This window comes from Narcine bancroftii, chromosome 3, assembly GCF_036971445.1.
Source record: "Narcine bancroftii isolate sNarBan1 chromosome 3, sNarBan1.hap1, whole genome shotgun sequence".
NCBI lineage: Eukaryota > Metazoa > Chordata > Chondrichthyes > Torpediniformes > Narcinidae > Narcine > Narcine bancroftii.
In genome coordinates this window covers 174768524-174786029 of record NC_091471.1, presented here as the reverse complement: position 1 = coordinate 174786029, position 17506 = coordinate 174768524, and positions in this window count along the sequence as shown.

Here is a 17506-nt window from a genome sequence, read left to right as displayed (position 1 = left end):
CAGTGTTACCCGGTTGACTAGAAGGTCATTCTTTTGAGTACCGGACATGACATCTCAGCGGGACAGGACCAGGGGCCATCAGCCAAGCCGGTGTGGTCATCCCCGATTCTGACTTCCGTGGGAATGAGAACATGCGGGATAGTGTTGGAGGCAGTGCATAACAGAGACCTGATGGAGTGTAGGGCATTTGGGAGTACGTCTTGCCAGCGAGTGGTGGGGAGGCCTTTAGACTGGAAGGAAAGCGTGATCGCTTTCCAGACGGTGGCATTCTCCCATTCGACCTGCCTGTTACCGCGCAGGCTGTAGCTAGTGGTCCTGCTCGAAACAATACCGCGCTCCAGAAGATACTGCCTCAGCTCAGCACTCATAAACGATGACCCCCCTGTCACTATAGATGTAACTGGGGTACGCGAAAATGGTGAAGATGTGCAATGCTTTTATGACAGTGGAGACAGTCATGTCCAGGCAGGGAATAGCAAACGGGAAGCGGGCGTACTCATCGACCACCGTGAGAATGTGGGTGTTATGGTATGTCGAAGGTAGGGGCCCCTTGAAGTCCACTCTGAGACGTTCGAAGGGCCGGGTGGCTTTTATGACATGGGTCTTCTCAGGCCGGAAGAAATTGGGCTTGCACTCAGCACATACGGGGAAGATTCGGGTCTGGGAGTGGATCTCCTTGACTGTATAGGGCAGGTTGCAGGCCCCTGGTGACCCCTGGGTGACAGAGCTCCTCATAGAGTCTCTGCAGCCTGTCCATTTGTACGATGGTGCATGTCCCACGGGAAAGGGCATCAGGCGGGTCATTAAGTTTGCCAGGCCAGTACAGGATGTGATAGTTAAAGGTAGAGAGTTCGATTCTCCACCTGGCAATTTTGTCGTTTTTGATCTTACCCTGCTGGTTGCTGCTAAACATGAATGAGACCGCGCATTAGTCAGTTAGCAGTGTAAAGCGCCTGCCAGCGAGGTAATGCCTCCAATGATGTACGGCCTCCACAATAGCCTGGGCCGCCTCCTGAACAGAGGAGTGTCAGCTTTCTGGACCCTGGAGGGTCCTGGAAAAGAAGGCGACAGGCCTACCAGACAGGTTTAAAGTGGCTGCCAGTGCAAAGTCGGAAGCATCACTCTCTACCTGGAAGGGTATCGATTCGTCTACGGCAGGGGTGTCAAACTCAAATTCACAGAGGGCCAAAATTAAAAACTTGAACTAAGTCATGGGCCAAACTAAATATTTATTGAAAATTTACAACAACATCTGCATGTTTTCTCTTCTTTCAACATATCCAGCTGTGCTGGGTGGGTCACGTCTCCAGAATGGAGGACCATCGCCTTCCCAAGATCGTGTTATATGGCGAGCTCTCCACTGGCCACCGTGACAGAGGTGCACCAAAGAAAAGGTACAAGGACTGCCTAAAGAAATCTCTTGGTGCCTGCCACATTGACCACCGCCAGTGGGCTGATTACGCCTCAAACCGTGCATCTTGGCGCCTCACAGTTTGGCGGGCAGCAACCTCCTTCGAAGAAGACCGCAGAGCCCACCTCACTGACAAAAGGCAAAGGAGGAAAAACCCAACACCCAACCCCAACCAACCATTTTTCCCCTGCAGCCGTTGCAACCGTGTCTGCCTGTCCCGGATCGGACTTGTCAGCCACAAACGAGCCTGCAGCTGACGTGGACTTTTACCCCCTCCATAAATCTTCGTCCGCGAAGCCAAGCCAAAGAAGAGACATATGTAATGTTAAACTTTTTCTTATTAAAATATGTGTTTAATAATAGTTTAGGTTAAACTCTTTCCAGAAGAAGCATTAACAAATGAGAAATAAAATATTCAATAAATAATATTTCTCTATAGCCTTTCTTTCTTTGGCTTGGCTTCCGGACGAAGATTTATGGAGGGGTAATGTCCACGTCAGCTGCAGGCTCGTTTGTGGCTGACAAGTCCGATGCGGGACAGGCAGACACGGTTGCAGCGGCTGCAGGGGAAAATTGGTTGGTTGGGGTTGGGTGTTGGGCTTTTCTTCCTTTGTCTTTTGTCAGTGAGGTGGGCTCTGCGGTCTTCTTCAAAGGAGGTTGCTGCCCGCCGAACTGTGAGGCGCCAAGATGCACGGTTTGAGGCGATATCAGCCCACTGGCGGTGGTCAATGTGGCAGGCACCAAGAGATTTCTTTAGGCAGTCCTTGTACCTCTTCTTTGGTGCACTTCTGTCATTTCCGAAAAAACAATTTTCTATTCTTTTGATTCCTTTTCTCTCCCATTCTCTAAAAGAAAGGTTATCTATTGGAAAAGGGATTAGTGGATTTTGCGTCAATAACAATTTTGGTATTTGGTAATTTTTCTTTTCTTTTCTACGTGGATGCAATACTGGTGAGCTTTTATATTGCACCAGCTTTTCACCCCACTTATAAGGTATATGTTCCAGTACCTTCTCCCCTATTTTATCCACTTCTATCTTAGTCCGGTTTTTCTCTTGTCTGGTAAAAATTTGATAAATACCTTAATTGTGCGGCTCTATAATAATTTCTGAAGTTTTGTGACTGCAAACAACCTTGGTTATACCTTTCTGTTAATTTATCTAGTCAGATACAGTAATGAGCTCTCTGAACCCTTCTCCATTAACAATGGCGTGAAGCAAGGCTGTGTTCTCGCACCAACCTTCTTTTCAATCTTCTTCAGCATGATGCTGAACCAAGCCATGAAAGACCCCAACAATGAAGACGCTGTTTACATCCAGTACCGCACGGATGGCAGTCTCTTCCATCTGAGGCGCCTGCAAGCTCACACCAAGACACAAGAGAAACTTGTCCGTGAACTACTCTTTGCAGACGATGCCGCTTTAGTTGCCCATTCAGAGCCAGCTCTTCAGCGCTTGACGTCCTGTTTTGCGGAAACTGCCAAAATGTTTGGCCTGGAAGTCAGCCTGAAGAAAACTGAGGTCCTCCATCAGCCAGCTCCCCACCATGACTACCAGCCCCCCCACATCTCCATCGGGCACACAAAACGGTCAACCAATTTACCTATCTCGGCTGCACCATTTCATCAGATGCAAGGATCGACAATGAGATAGACAACAGACTCGCCAAGGCAAATAGCGCCTTTGGAAGACTACACAAAAGAGTCTGGAAAAACAACCAACTGAAAAACCTCACAAAGATAAGCGTATACAGAGCCGTTGTCATACCCACACTCCTGTTCGGCTCCGAATCATGGGTCCTCTACCGGCACCACGTACAGCTCCTAGAACGCTTCCACCAGCGTTGTCTCCGCTCCATCCTCAACATCCATTGGAGCACTTTCATCCCTAGCGTCGAGGTGCTCGAGATGGCAGAGGTCGACAGCATCGAGTCCACGCTGCTGAAGATCCAGCTGCGCTGGATGGGTCACGTCTCCAGAATGGAGGACCATCGCCTTCCCAAGATCGTGTTATATGGCAAGCTCTCCACTGGCCACCGTGACAGAGGTGCACCAAAGAAAAGGTACAAGGACTGCCTAAAGAAATCTCTTGGTGCCTGCCACATTGACCACCGCCAGTGGGCTGATTACGCCTCAAACCGTGCATCTTGGCGCCTCACAGTTTGGCAGGCAGCAACCTCCTTTGAAGAAGACCGCAGAGCCCACCTCACTGACAAAAGGCAAAGGAGGAAAAACCCAACACCCAACCCCAACCAACCAATTTTCCCCTGCAACCGCTGCAACCGTGTCTGCCTGTCCCGCATCGGACTTGTCAGCCACAAACGAGCCTGCAGCTGACGTGGACTTTTTACCCCCTCCATAAATCTTCGTCCGCGAAGCCAAGCCAAAGAAGACCCTTGGTTTCCCCCCCCCCCCCCCCCCCCTCCACCTTTCACAAGAATTTCCTTATTATTCTCTTTAGTTCATCAAAGAATTTTCTGTTAAGGGAATTGGTAACATTTGAAATAAGTATTGTATCCTTGGGGACACATTCATTTTAATGCAGTTCTCCCTCCCTATCAACATTAGCAGTAGTTCTTTCCAGTGTTCTAAGTCTTCCTTCAATTTCTTTATTAATGGCTGATAATTTAGTTTGTACAAATGGTTTAAGTTATTGTCTAACCTGATACCTAGGTAGCGGATTGCTTGTGTTTGCCATTTAAATGGTGATTCTTTTTTAAGTTCTGTATAATCCACATTACTCATTGGCATCACTTCATTTTTATTTGTGTTGACCTTATATCCTGATATTTCTCCATATTCCTTTAATTTCTTATGTAATTCTTTTATTGATATCTCTATTCTGTTAGGTATACTATGATGTCATCTGCAAATAAACTGATTTTATACTCCTCCTTTATTTTTATCTCTTTTATTTTCTATTCTTATCAGCTCTGGTTCTATTGCTAAGGCGAACAATGAGGGGGGGGGGGGGGGGGGGGGGGAATAATGGACATCCCTGCCTAGTTGATCTACTTAATTTGAATTGGTTCGATGCATATCCATTTACTACTACCTTTGCCAATGATCCATTTTATAATGCTTTAATCCAATTAATGTATTTTTCTGGCAGATTGAACTTCTGTAATACTTTAAATAAGTAGTTCCACTCTACCCTGTCAAAGGCTTTTTCTGCGTCTAAGGCAACTGCCATTGTTGGTTTCTTATTTTCTTGAGCTGTATAAATTAGATTAATAAGTTTACAGACATTATCTGCTGTTCATCTTTTCTTAATAAATCCAGTTTGTTCTTGTTTTACTATTTTTGGTACACAGTCGGCTAATCTGTTTGCTAATAATTTCACTATTATCTTATAATCTGAGTTAAGTAGAGATATTGGTCTATATGATGCTGGTCATAATGGATCCTTCCCTATCTTTGGTATTACTGTAATTATTGCTGTCTTACATGAGTCTGGCAAGTTTTGTATTCTACCTGATTCATTACTTCCAGGAGAGGAGGAATTAATAACTCTTTAAATGTTTTATAAAATTGGAAATCTATCCTCTCGTGGTGTTTTATTGTTCGGCAGCTTTTAAAATTTTTCCTGTACTTACTCTATTTCGAACGGTTTTATCAGTTTGTTTTTATCCTCCAATTGCAATTTTGGCAGTTCAATTTTGGCTAAAAACTCTTCTATTTTATCATTTTCCCCCTCATTCTCAGTTTGATATAGTCATTCCTAAAATTCTTTAAAGTTTTCATTAATCTCTTTTGGGTTATATGTGATTTGTTTGTCCTTTTTCCTTGATGCCAATACAGTTCTTTTAGCTTGTTCTGTTTTATGTTGCCAGGCCAATATTTTGTGTGGTTTTTTTTCTCCCAATTCGTAATACTTTTGCTTTGTTTTCATTATGTTTTTCTCCACCTTGTACGTTTGTAATGTTGTATTTTTTTTTTGTCTGCCAATTCTCTTTTTCTTTTTATCATCCCTTTTCACTAGTTCCTTTTCTATACTTGCTTTTTCCCTTTCCAGCTGCTCTATTTCCCGATTTATAATCCTTTTTCATCTTCGTTACATAACTTATTATCTGTCCTATAATGAAAGCTTTCATTGTGTCCCATAGTATAGATTTATCTTTCACCGATTCTGTGTTTATTTTAAAATATGTTTTAATTTGGTGTTTAATAAACTCTCTAAATTCCTGCCTTTTAAGTAGCATGGAGTTTAACCTCCATCTATATGTTCTTGGTGGATGTCCTCCAGTTCTATTGCTAATAACAGGAGTGAATGATCTGAAAGTAGTCTAGCTTTATACTCAGTTTTCCTAACTCTCCCTTGAATATGAGCCCACAACAAAAACATTTCAATCCTTGAGTATGTTTTATGCCTACTCAAGTAATATGAATATTCCTTCTCTTTTGGGTGCTGCCTCCTCCATATATCCATAAGTTTCATTTCTGCATTGATTTAACCATAAATTTGGCCACTTTATTCTTTTTGCTAGTCTTTTGTTCAGTTTTATTCAGCATTGGGTCCAAATTAAGGTTAAAAACCCCTCCTATCAATATATTTCCTTGTGTATCTACAATCTTCAAAAAATATCTTGCATAAACTTTTGATCCTCTTCATTAGGTGCATATATATTGAGCAAATTCCAAAATTCTGAGTACATCTGACACTTTATCATTACATACCTCCCTGCTGGATCTGTTATTTCCTCCTTTATCTTGATTGGTACATTTTTGTTAACTAATATGGCTACACCTTTAGCTTTTGAATTATATGATGCTGCCGCTTCGTGTCCTACCCTGTCTCTTTTCAATTTGTTATGTTCTACTTCGGTTAGATGCATTTCCTGCACAAATGCTAAATCTATGTATTTTCTTTTTTCAGTAAATTTAGTAGCTTCTTCCTTTTAATTTGGTTATGTATTCCATTAATGTTTATAGTCATATAGTTCAACGTGGCCATCTTATATCTTGTTTACACCTCTTTTCCACCTCCTTGCCACCTCCATCCCCTTTTTTCCCATTTTTATCTTTTAGTTTTCCCTTTTTAAACTCAATGTATGACAACACATTTAAAACATAAAATACTCCAACATTTCCCACATCCAATGACACCTTAACCCCAAATGCACCCCCCTCTCTGAGTTGCCCCATACCCCTTGCCGGGTAACCACAACTCCCCATTCCATTTGGTTTGTGCTCTTGCTCAGAAGCGTCAACTGATTTCGCAGTGACGGTTATTCTCTTCAGCCCCCCCCCCCCCCGAAAACACTTTTTTTTATACATATAACAAAGCATTCTCATTTTCCCCCCCTTCTTCCTTCCTTCCCTTCCAATCTCTTAATTTCTTCTTCTGTCCTGCAAACGTTCTGCGAATTTTTGTGCTTCCTCGGGATCCAAGAACAGTCTATTTTTCTCCCCAGGTATAAATATTTTAAGTATGGCTGGATGTCTTAACATGATTTATAACCTTTTTTCCATAAAATCGTTTTCGCTGTATTAAATTCCTTCCTCTTCTTTAAGAGTTCAAAACTTGTGTCTGGGTAAAAAAATATTTTTTGTCCCTTATATTCCAATAGCTTTTTATCTTCTCTAACATTGCTAAGATGGATTTTGCTTTTTTAATGTGTCTGCAGTTTTGGTATTAGTGGTCTGTTTGCTCTTTCTATTTCCATTTCTTCATGCAATTCTGTCATTCCCAAAATCTTCGGGATCCATCCTTTTATAAATTCCTTCATGTCTGTGCCTTCTTCATCCTCCTTCAGGCCCACTATTTTTATGTTGTTTCGCCTACTATAGTTTTCCAAAATATCAAGTTTTTGAGATAACAACTCTTGTCCCTTTAATTTTTTTGTCACTTTCTTCCAATTTTTCTCTTAAATCATTTACTTCCGATTCTACAGCCGTTTCTCGCTCCTTTCTACTCTTTTCTCTATTTCTGTCATGACCAGTTCTAAACTTTGCATTTTATATTCTGCTCCTTTCATTTTTCTTTTAGTTGCACTAAATTCTGATGATAACCATTCTTTTAATGATCTCATTTGTTCTTCAAAAAAGGCTTTATCTACATTTTGTCCATCTGTTTTATCTTCTATTTCGCTCTGAAGATCTTGGTCTTCTTCTTCCTCTTCTGTATCTGTACCTGTGTTTGTGTCTTCTTCGCTTCTTTGTATCTGTGTCTCTTCTGTTTTTCCTGATGAATTATTTGTATTTCTTTGTCGGGCCTCTTGCAGTTGGTCTTCCTTTCGTGGGCTGTCTGTCTGTCTGTCAGGCCTCCTGTTGATCCTCTTGTTGTCGGTCACCCTGCTGTCGTTCTCACTCATCCGGCCCCTTGTTCCTTTCCTCACCGTTATTTTTATCCTCTAGCTGAGCGCCTTGATGCTGGGCGTCCCTCAGCTGGTCGTGTTATAACAGCCCGCTCCTTGGCTGTGCCCCCCCACCCGTCGGTGTTCACTTTTTCATTTGATTGCGTAGTTGTGCACTTTTGTTTGACTCTGAGAGCCATTTTTGGAGTCCACCAGTCAGGAGGTCGCAACTTCGCAGGGCCCTCACCAACCTCTGAGATCAGCTGCTCTTCACCACTACAGTTCCCTGCTCCTTCGTGCAGGTAAGGCCACCTTCTTCTCGGTGATCTTTCTTCTTTTTTTCCCCATTGTTCTACTTTCTCTTTCTTGGGTGTCATCTTCTTGTTCTTCTCTGTAACTTTATCTTCTATTTCTTGAGTTTTATATTCGTTGAACTCCGTCTTTTCCAAACTTTTTTTCTGGAGAGGGCTGGTTCAACCCGACCGACCACTACTCCATCACGTGACTTCCCTTTTTTTTTTGGGAGGTTGACCCTTGCGTCAGACTGCTGGCTGTTGAATAGGGGCACTTTTGTCAACAGTGGCAGGTTTAAGCCTGTCAATTGTGAATGACAGAGGCTGCCTGGCAATATCCAAGAGGCAGGTTGACCTCATTTGTCTTATCACCCTGTATGGTCCCTCGTATGGCACCTGCAAGGGCTGCCCATGTGTTCCTGTATGTATGAACACGTATTCACAGTCCTTCAGTTCATATGGTACAAAAGAAACCTGTTTGCCATGGGATGATGGTGGTACAGGGCATAATTTGCCTATGGTATCCCTTGGTATGCTTAGCAGCTCTTTGGGATCTTCACCTTTACTTGATCCATGTGGAACGAATTCCCCTGGGACTACCAAAGGAGCACTGTATAGAAGCACCGCAGATAAAGTGTGAAGATCTACTTTTGGAGTTGTTCTAATGCTGAGCAACAACCATAATAATTCATCTGCCCAGTTGGGACCATCCAAACGGGCCTTTAAGGTGATGATGGAATCGTTCGACCATCCCGATTGACTGCGTGTGATAGGCGCTTGTATGATGAAGCCTAGAGCTGAGCAGCTGAAATAAGGCCATCAATAACGAAGATCTGAATTGAGGTCTTCTGTCAGAAGTGATGTGCAGCAGTTGACCGAAGTGAGCCACCCAGGATTTAAGGAATGCTCATGCACAACAGTCCATACAGGCATCTGCCATGGGGACTGCATTAGGGCATCTCATAAACCTATCGATCACCATGAAGAAAATGTGGTAGCCTCGTGAAACTAGAATTGGTTCCATATGGACATGGTCAAAAGTTACTGGTGGGAAGAGTTGTAGCAGTGCTTTTGTATGCCGATGGATTTTGACTTTTTGACAAGCTACACAAGATCTGGCCATTTGTGTGGTTTTTCTTCAGACCGTGCCAAACAAATCTGTCCGAAATCAGATGATCGGTCGATCTGAGGATGGGTCGATCTGAGGATGGGTGAGAAAATCCATGGATGTCTCCATGAAGCTGGAATCACTGGTCATGGATGTCCTGTTGACATGTTGCAAAAGAGCTGCTTGCTGTCGGCATCAATTTGCATATCCTTGCATTATAGGTTGGTTATTGAGGTGCGATATGACTCCATCTCACCGTCATGTGCTTGGGCAGCGGCAAGAGCCATGTAGTCAATATCGTAGACCATAGCTGATATCTCGAGCACAATTGAGCCACTATATTGTCTTTTCCAGAAATGTGCATTATTCTGGTGGATAATTATGAAATGAAGGACACTGCCACTGTTGTGAAGCTGACCAGGGTTCTGATACCTTCAAAAACATGAAGGTCAAAAGTTTATGGCCTGTGAATATGGTGAAGTGTCTTCCTTCTCAAAAAGTAATGGAAGTAACAGATGGACAAATGTACGTCTAGAAGCTCTTTATCAAAGGAGCTATATATTTTTTTCTCAGCCTCACAGAAATTGCGGCTAAAGAATGTCAATGGCTTCCATTGTTCATCGACAATCAGAACATCAGACGCGTTCTATTGAAAGGGCGGTGACTGCGTTTAGGACTGGATAACTGAACATGGTTGCTTGAGCTGAAAGTTCCTTTGTCTTTATGAAGGCATTTCGACTTTCATCTGTCCACTGAATAGATTCGGCCAATACCAGACAGCAGATTGAACAGAGCCTTCATAACATGAGCTGCTGCTGGAAGGGATCGAAGATAAACATTAACCATGCCCAAGAACTCTTGCAGACCTTGGACAGCGGTTGGACTGGAATAGTCAGTAATGGCGTCAGTTTTGGAAGGCATCGGAACCACACCCTTGTCAGTGATTGTATGCCCCATGAATTCTATGGACTGTTGTCCAAAACACCATTATCTGGATTGAAGATCAGTCCAAATTCTTGCAGATGTTCCATGTGCTCTTCTTTAGTTTTGCTGGCAACTAATATGTTGTCTGGTTCCACTGGCACCTGGTGATGTCTGTGCACTGTCCACTTTTGAAGAGATTTTTGCCTCATGCAGGTTCCCTGAAAAATCTTGAATATGGGGAATAGGGTAGCAATCCAATATAGTGACATCATTGAGTCATCTATGATTTCCACAAGATCTCCACCCTCATCTGCGTTTTTGGACTAAATGTTATGGAGACATCCGTGGGCTTTCGGTCCTGCAAATTTTCCCCGGCTGTTCCATTTTGTGGAATTCTTGCTTAGCTAATTGCAATTTCTCTAGAGGCAAGCAACATGCCTTACAGTGCGAAAACTGCAGAGTTGTAATTTCGGGAAACATTTCTACGAGTCTGGAGAACTTATCAACAGTCTTACGCAGGGCTTGAATCAATAGCGCAGGAACGTGCGATTCTGCCAGGTGAATAGTTTGAAAGGTGGTACTACCACCAGCTGACAGCCTTTTAAATCCACCATGATCTAATGAGCTCGAAGTAAATCGGATGATTCGCGGTCGCGACACTGCCGCTATCATAAAAGGCCATGTGTAAATGTTCCCCTCGAACTGAACATTAATTTTTTTTTGGTGCCATACATAGGTATGCTGGAACTATTGACTGCTGTCAGTTGGAGGTTAGGAGTAGATAGTGTGTATCAAAACAAGTTGGTGGAAAAACAATAACCTCCGATCCTGTGTCCACCAAATATTTACGTTGGGATAGCTGATCCCAAATATATAGAAGGCTCATAGATTTTCAGCCAACCTTCACAGCCATTAACAACAGTCAGCCAGGGTGTTTCCTGACAACACACAGGGTGGCAGGCACCTACGTGCATTGAGTCCCCAACATCGGTGGCAAAAACACCAGGTGGAAGTGTCAACAGGTTGTCTGCCTGATTATAGGAGCTGGTGTGTTGAGAGCATTGGTTTGGAAAGTATTATCAACAATGGAGGTGCTGGGTGCGGATTGCTGTGACGCAGTGACATAATCTGAAGACCTTTTGGTGTGTTTGTTTTTGCCATCCACAGGACATCTGCCTCTGCTGCTACTTCCTGGGGTGTTCGAAAGAACTCTGCAATAATAAGAGTCTAATGTCTTCTGGCATCCTCCCCGGGAAGAACTGTTCGAATAACATATCTGGACGTTGCCAGATGCCAGGTACAACATGTTGTCCATGAGTTCGGACGGGGCATGGTCACTAACTCCTCCATAAGTAAGTCTCTATGGGACATGCCGTAAATTTGCAGCAGGAGCACTTTTTGTGCTCCAGTGGATCACACAGGATATCACCAACTTGCTTGGCAGTGGCTTGGTCCAAGGCACTGATGAGGTGATAATAGCGAATCTCGTCCACCTCAAATCTTCCTGAGGTGTAATTGTGCCTCTGCCTGTTGAAACCACACCTCTGGTTCCACTGTCCAGAGGGATGATAGCTTAACAGCAACAGCTGCAGTATCCATATGGTCCAAATGCTTGTTTTGGACCCATCAGGGTCACCAATTAGACACTGAAAATGCAGTGAACATAGGAACATAGGAAGTAGGAACAGGAGTAGGCCAAAAATGGCCCATCGAGCCATTCAATAAGATCATCGCTTATCTAATTTATGACTGAGGAACGTGAAATAACAACACATAGTTTCAGGTAAATCAGAACTAGTTTACTCGAGTAACGCATATTCTTTTAAAACACTGAACTACATGCACCATGTCATGACGTCCTGTGCCGATTCATTAGACTTCTGGGAGTTGTAGTCTATCTATAATGCCACTACAGCATAACCTTGTGGTCTGCATTTGTGTTGATGGTGATTGTACAGGTTTTTCTGGAGTTAAACAAGAATGCTGGAGAAACTCGCGCAAGCATCCATAGGAAGTATACGGTAACCAATGTTTCCGGCCTCAGCCCTTTGTCATAAGAACCAAAAACAGACAGGCACCTGAATATTAAAAAAAAAGGGAGGGGGAAGAGGCAATGGGAGGAGCACAGCCTAACAGGTAATGAAGTTACAGATAAGAGGGTAGAAGAGAAAAATGCTGAGAAATGATAGGGGGAGAGGGCCAATAGTTTGGGTCTGCTACTTCCCCAACATTGGGCTATGGTTTTCTAACTCCACACATACAATAAAAGGTCAGATTGAAATTACTTCTTTTGTTGACAGCTGCCAGTTAAGTTACACCAACTGCTGACAACCTGAGTAGAGGATATTTAATAATATTCTACAATCAGAACAGACCAATTTTCAGAGACATGAGGCACTTATTGGGACATGGGATGCATCTACCACATTGCTCAGGGAATTTTTTTTTTGAAATTTACAGCATGGTAACAGACCATTTTGGGCCATGAGTCTATGCCACCCAATTTACACCCGATTAACCTACACCACTGGAACATTTTGAATGGTGGGAGGAAACTGGAGCCCCCAGAGAAAACCCACGCAGACACGGGGAGAATGTAGAAACTCCTTACAGATAGCATGGGACTTGAACCCCAGTTTGGTCCTGGTGCTGTAAAGGTATTGTGCTAACCTCAAATATAATCTAAAATGGCACTGGAACTATTTCACATCACTTTGTGTTTTCACTTGTGGTTTATGAGAAAATAATTTGCAAATCATTTGAAAAAAATTGATTGCAGGTACAATTAAGGTTTAAGATTTTTATTCAGTCATGAATATGCCTCTCACTGGCATAGAATTTATTGACAATTCCCAATTGACTATTGTTAATTGGCTTTGAAGTAAGTGAACTACTAGGTAAATAGCTGAATCAACTACATTACAGGTACTCAGTCTAGAGTCACAAAGACCAAACTGGTTAAGGATAGCAAGTTTTCTTATCTTGTAATACTCCAGTATACTCGATGGCTTTGATGTCAATCCATTAATTTCAGATTGGCTTTATGTTCCAAATTTACTTAGTTAACAGAATTTAAATGATTCCTTCCTATAATATGATTTGAATACATCTTGGATTACTAGTCTAAGTAACAGTGATTATGTTACTAGTTAAGTAACGGGGGAACTTGTGTTTTTGTTGAATTACATTTGTAGTCCTTAACCAAGGAGTAATTTAGAGGTCTTTGCCCTCAGACAGCTCCAAGAAAAGTGCAGAGAACAAAACAAAGGACTCTACATCACCTTTGTTGACCTCACCAAAGCCTTTGTTGACACCATGAGCAGGAAAGGGCTTTGGCAAATACTAGAGCGCCTCGGATGCCCCCCCCCCCCCCCCCCCCCCTAAGTTCAACATGGTTATCCAACTGCACGAAAACCAACAAGATCAGGTCAGATACAGAAATGAGCTCTCTAAACCCTTCTCCATCGACAACGGCGTGAAACAAGGCTGCGTCCTCGCACCAACCCTCTTTACTATCTTCTTCAGCATGATGCTGAAACAAGCCAATAAAGACCTCAACAACGAAGACGGTGTTTACATCCGGTACCGCACGGATGGCAGTCTCTTCAATCTGAGGCGCCTGCAAGCTCACACCAAGACACGAGCAACTTGTCCGTGAACTACTCTTTGCAGACAATGCCGCTTTAGTTGCCCATTCAGAGCCAGCTCTCCAGTGCATGACGTCCTGTTTTGCGAAAACTGCCAAAATGTTTGGCCTGGAAGTCAGCCTGAAGAAAACTGAGGTCCTCCATCAGCCAGCTCCCCACCATGACCACCAGCCCCCCCCACATCTCCATCGGGCACACTGAACTCAAAACAGTCAACCAGTTTACCTACCTGGGCTGCATCATTTCATCTGATGCAAGGATCGACAACGAGATAGACAACAGACTCGCCAAGGCAAATAGCGCCTTTGGAAGACTACACAAAAGAGTCTGGAAAAACAACCACCTGAAGAAACACACAAAGATCAGCGTGTACAGAGCCGTTGTCATACCCACGCTCCTGTTCGCCTCCGAATCATGGGTCCTCTACCGGCATCACCTACGGCTCCTAGAACGCTTCCATCAGCGCTGTCTCCGCTCCATCCTCAATATTCATTGGAATGACTTCATCACCAACATCGAAGTACTCGAGCTGGCAGAGTCCGCAAGCATCGAATCCATGCTGCTGAAGACTCAACTGCACTGGGTGGGTCACGTCTCCAGAATGGAGGACCATCGCCTTCTCAAGATCGTGTTCTATGGCGAGCTCTCCACTGGCCACCGAGACAGAGGTGCACCAAAGAAGAGGTACAAGGACTGCTTAAAGAAATCTCTTGGTGCCTGCCACATTGACCACCACCAGTGGGCTGATATCGCCTCCAACCGTGCATCTTGGCGCCTCACAGTTCGGCAGGCAGCAACCTCCTTTGAAGAAGACCGCAGAGCCCACTTCACTGACAAAAGGCAAAGGAGGAAAAACCCAACACCCAACCCCAACCAACCAATTTTCCCCTGCAACCGCTGCAACCGTGTCTGCCTGTCCCGCATCGGACTTGTCAGTCACCAACGAGCCTGCAGCAGACATGGACATACCCCTCCATAAATCTTCGTCCGCGAAGCCAAGCCAAAGGAGTACTACCAAGTTGTTTTGAAGTGTTATTAGTCTAAGGAAGGAAGCTAAAATGAGCCTGCCATAAATTGAATGTTCAGTCCTTCCCTGCCCCCTAAGGCGAATGATTGCAGAACTAGAGGGCATAATTTGAGAGTAAGGATTTATTTAAGGACCCAAGGAGCCACTTTTTCCACTCAGGGTAGTTTGTATCTTGAATGTGCTACCAGAGAAAACAGTGGAAGAAGGCATAATTTTGACATTCAGAAGATATCTAGACACTTGAATGGACAGGAAAGGTCAAGAAGGATATGGATCTTAGGACTAACCAAAAATGCCAAATTGGTCAGTCTGAACAAATTGGGCCAAAAGGCCTCTTCTGTCCTATGATATCATAACTCAATGATTAAAGATTAGTTGCATTTAAGATTTATTTATTGTCAGAGTACATACATGATATCATATACAACCCTGAGATTCTTTTTCCTGTGGGTGAAACCGAATTACCACTTATTAGTACTTCAAAACTATACTCAGCATATACATATAAACAAATAAAGAAATGTAAACAGATAATGAATGTAAACAAACTGTGCAATACAGAGAGAATTTTTTAAAAAACCCACTAAGTACACAAGAGTCCATAAATGAGTCCCTGATGGAGTCTATTGGTAGAACTGTTCATGAACCTGATGGAACAAGTTTAGTGGCACCTCTTTCCTGATGGGAGCAGTGAGAAAAGTGTGTGCTGGGTGGTATGGATCCTTAATGATTGTTGCTGCTCTCTGATGGCAACATTCCCTGTAGTTCTCAACAGTGAGGAAGGTTTTGCCTGAAATGTCCTGGGCTGTTGTCCACTACATTTTGGAGGGGTTTATGCTTAGGGTTATTGGTGTCTCCATATGTAGCTGGTCAGTACACTTTCCACCACACACCTGTAGAAATTTGCCAGGATTTCTGGGTCATACCAAACCTCTGCAAATTCCTGAGGAAGCAGAGGCTCTGATGTACTTTCTTCATGATGCCATTAGTGTGTTGGGTCCAGGGAAGATCCTCTGAGATAGTGACTCCCAAAAATTTAAATTTACTCACCCTCTCCACCTCTGATCCTCCAATGATCACTGGATTGTAGACCTCTGGCTTTCCCTTCCTGAAGTCAACTATCAGCTCCTTAGTTTTGGTGACATTGAGTTGGTGCACCATTCAACCAGGTTTTAAATCACCTTCCTGTATGCTGACTCGTCACCTTTCTTTATACAACCTACTACCATGGTATTGTCAGCAAATTTGTAGATGTTGTTATTGTCATACTGTTAAGTGAGTACAGCAGGGGGCTAAGAACACAGCCCTGTAGTGCTCCAGTACTGATGTAAATTGTGGAGATTTTGTTTAACCAATCCTCACTAATTGTGGTCTGGAGGTGAGGAAATCCATGATCCAATTACACAGTGGGGTGTTAAGTCTCATGTCTTGAAGTTTGCTGATCAGTTTTGAAGGGATGATGGTGTTAAATGCAAAACTGTAATCGATTAAATCAGGATTGATCAGGATGCACTTTCTATCCAGGTATTCCAGGGCTTTGTGTAGAGCCAGTGAGATGGCATGTATTTGAATATGAATATTTATACAGTATTTAACTATATATCCCATGTAAACTTATAGCAGTTCACAACTAGCTTAGTGATTTGGCCAATGTATTTTACCAGCCGCCTTTACAGAGATGGGGAAAATCGCAACATTCATGTAGTGTATAATTTAAAGATTCACTGATAGGATTCCTAGACTTTGTTATTGAATATCAGGATATTAAGTGAAAAGATATAACACAATGAATAAAATTTGTTTTCAAAGAATGAAAAAAAAATTAAAAATCATGACTTACGTTAGTATCCTGCCCTTACAATCAACAATCCAAGAGCTCTACACTTGGGAGTATTATGCACTGTTCTAGTCACCCAACTGTAGGCAAGATGTCATTTAAGCAAAAAAAAAGGAAAATTCACAAAAATGTTATCAGAACAAGTGGGCTTAAATTATAAAGAGAAGCAGGATAGGCTGAACTTTTTTGCCTTCAAGCATTAGATGCTGCATGACTACCTAAGGGAGGTTCATTAAAATCATAGATACAGTGAATATCCAGCCTTTTTCATAAGTAAGGGAAGTCTAAAACTAGATACCATAAATGCCAGAGTACATGTATGATATCACATACAATCAGGGTTGTATGTGATGTCATGTATCTACTCGGACAATAAATCTAAAATCTGATGAAAGAGGAAAGATTTTTTAAAAATCTGAGGGGAAACTTATTACAAAAAAAGGTGGCAGGTATATGGAACAAGCAGCAAAAGGAAACGGTAGAGACAAAAACGAAATGACATTTAAAAAGGTTCATGGACAGGAAAGGTTAAGAAGAATATGGGCCATAAACAGGCAAGTGGAACTACTTTGAGTAAACAGCCTGGTCAACATGGACAAGTTGGGCCAAAAAATAGCTCCATGCTTCAAAGCTCCAGACTTTCATATGACTATGGATCATTTATTTTAAGAACATAATAAAAATAGTATGACTTTTTACATATTAACTCTGGATGTTTACCCATATCTACAAAATCACATTCTGTAACTCCATCTGTAGACCCACATACTACACAGGTTTATTAATTTTTTTTGAAGTATGATTCTGAAATATTCAAACAACTCAGCTAATGGAGAACAGATGGTTGCATATACATTTAGTAGGTATACAAAATTTAGTTAAAACATTACAGAACATAAAGGACCAATATTGTTCCAAAGTTGAAATACAAACTACACTCTTGCTTCCTAACAAGTTTAAAAAAGA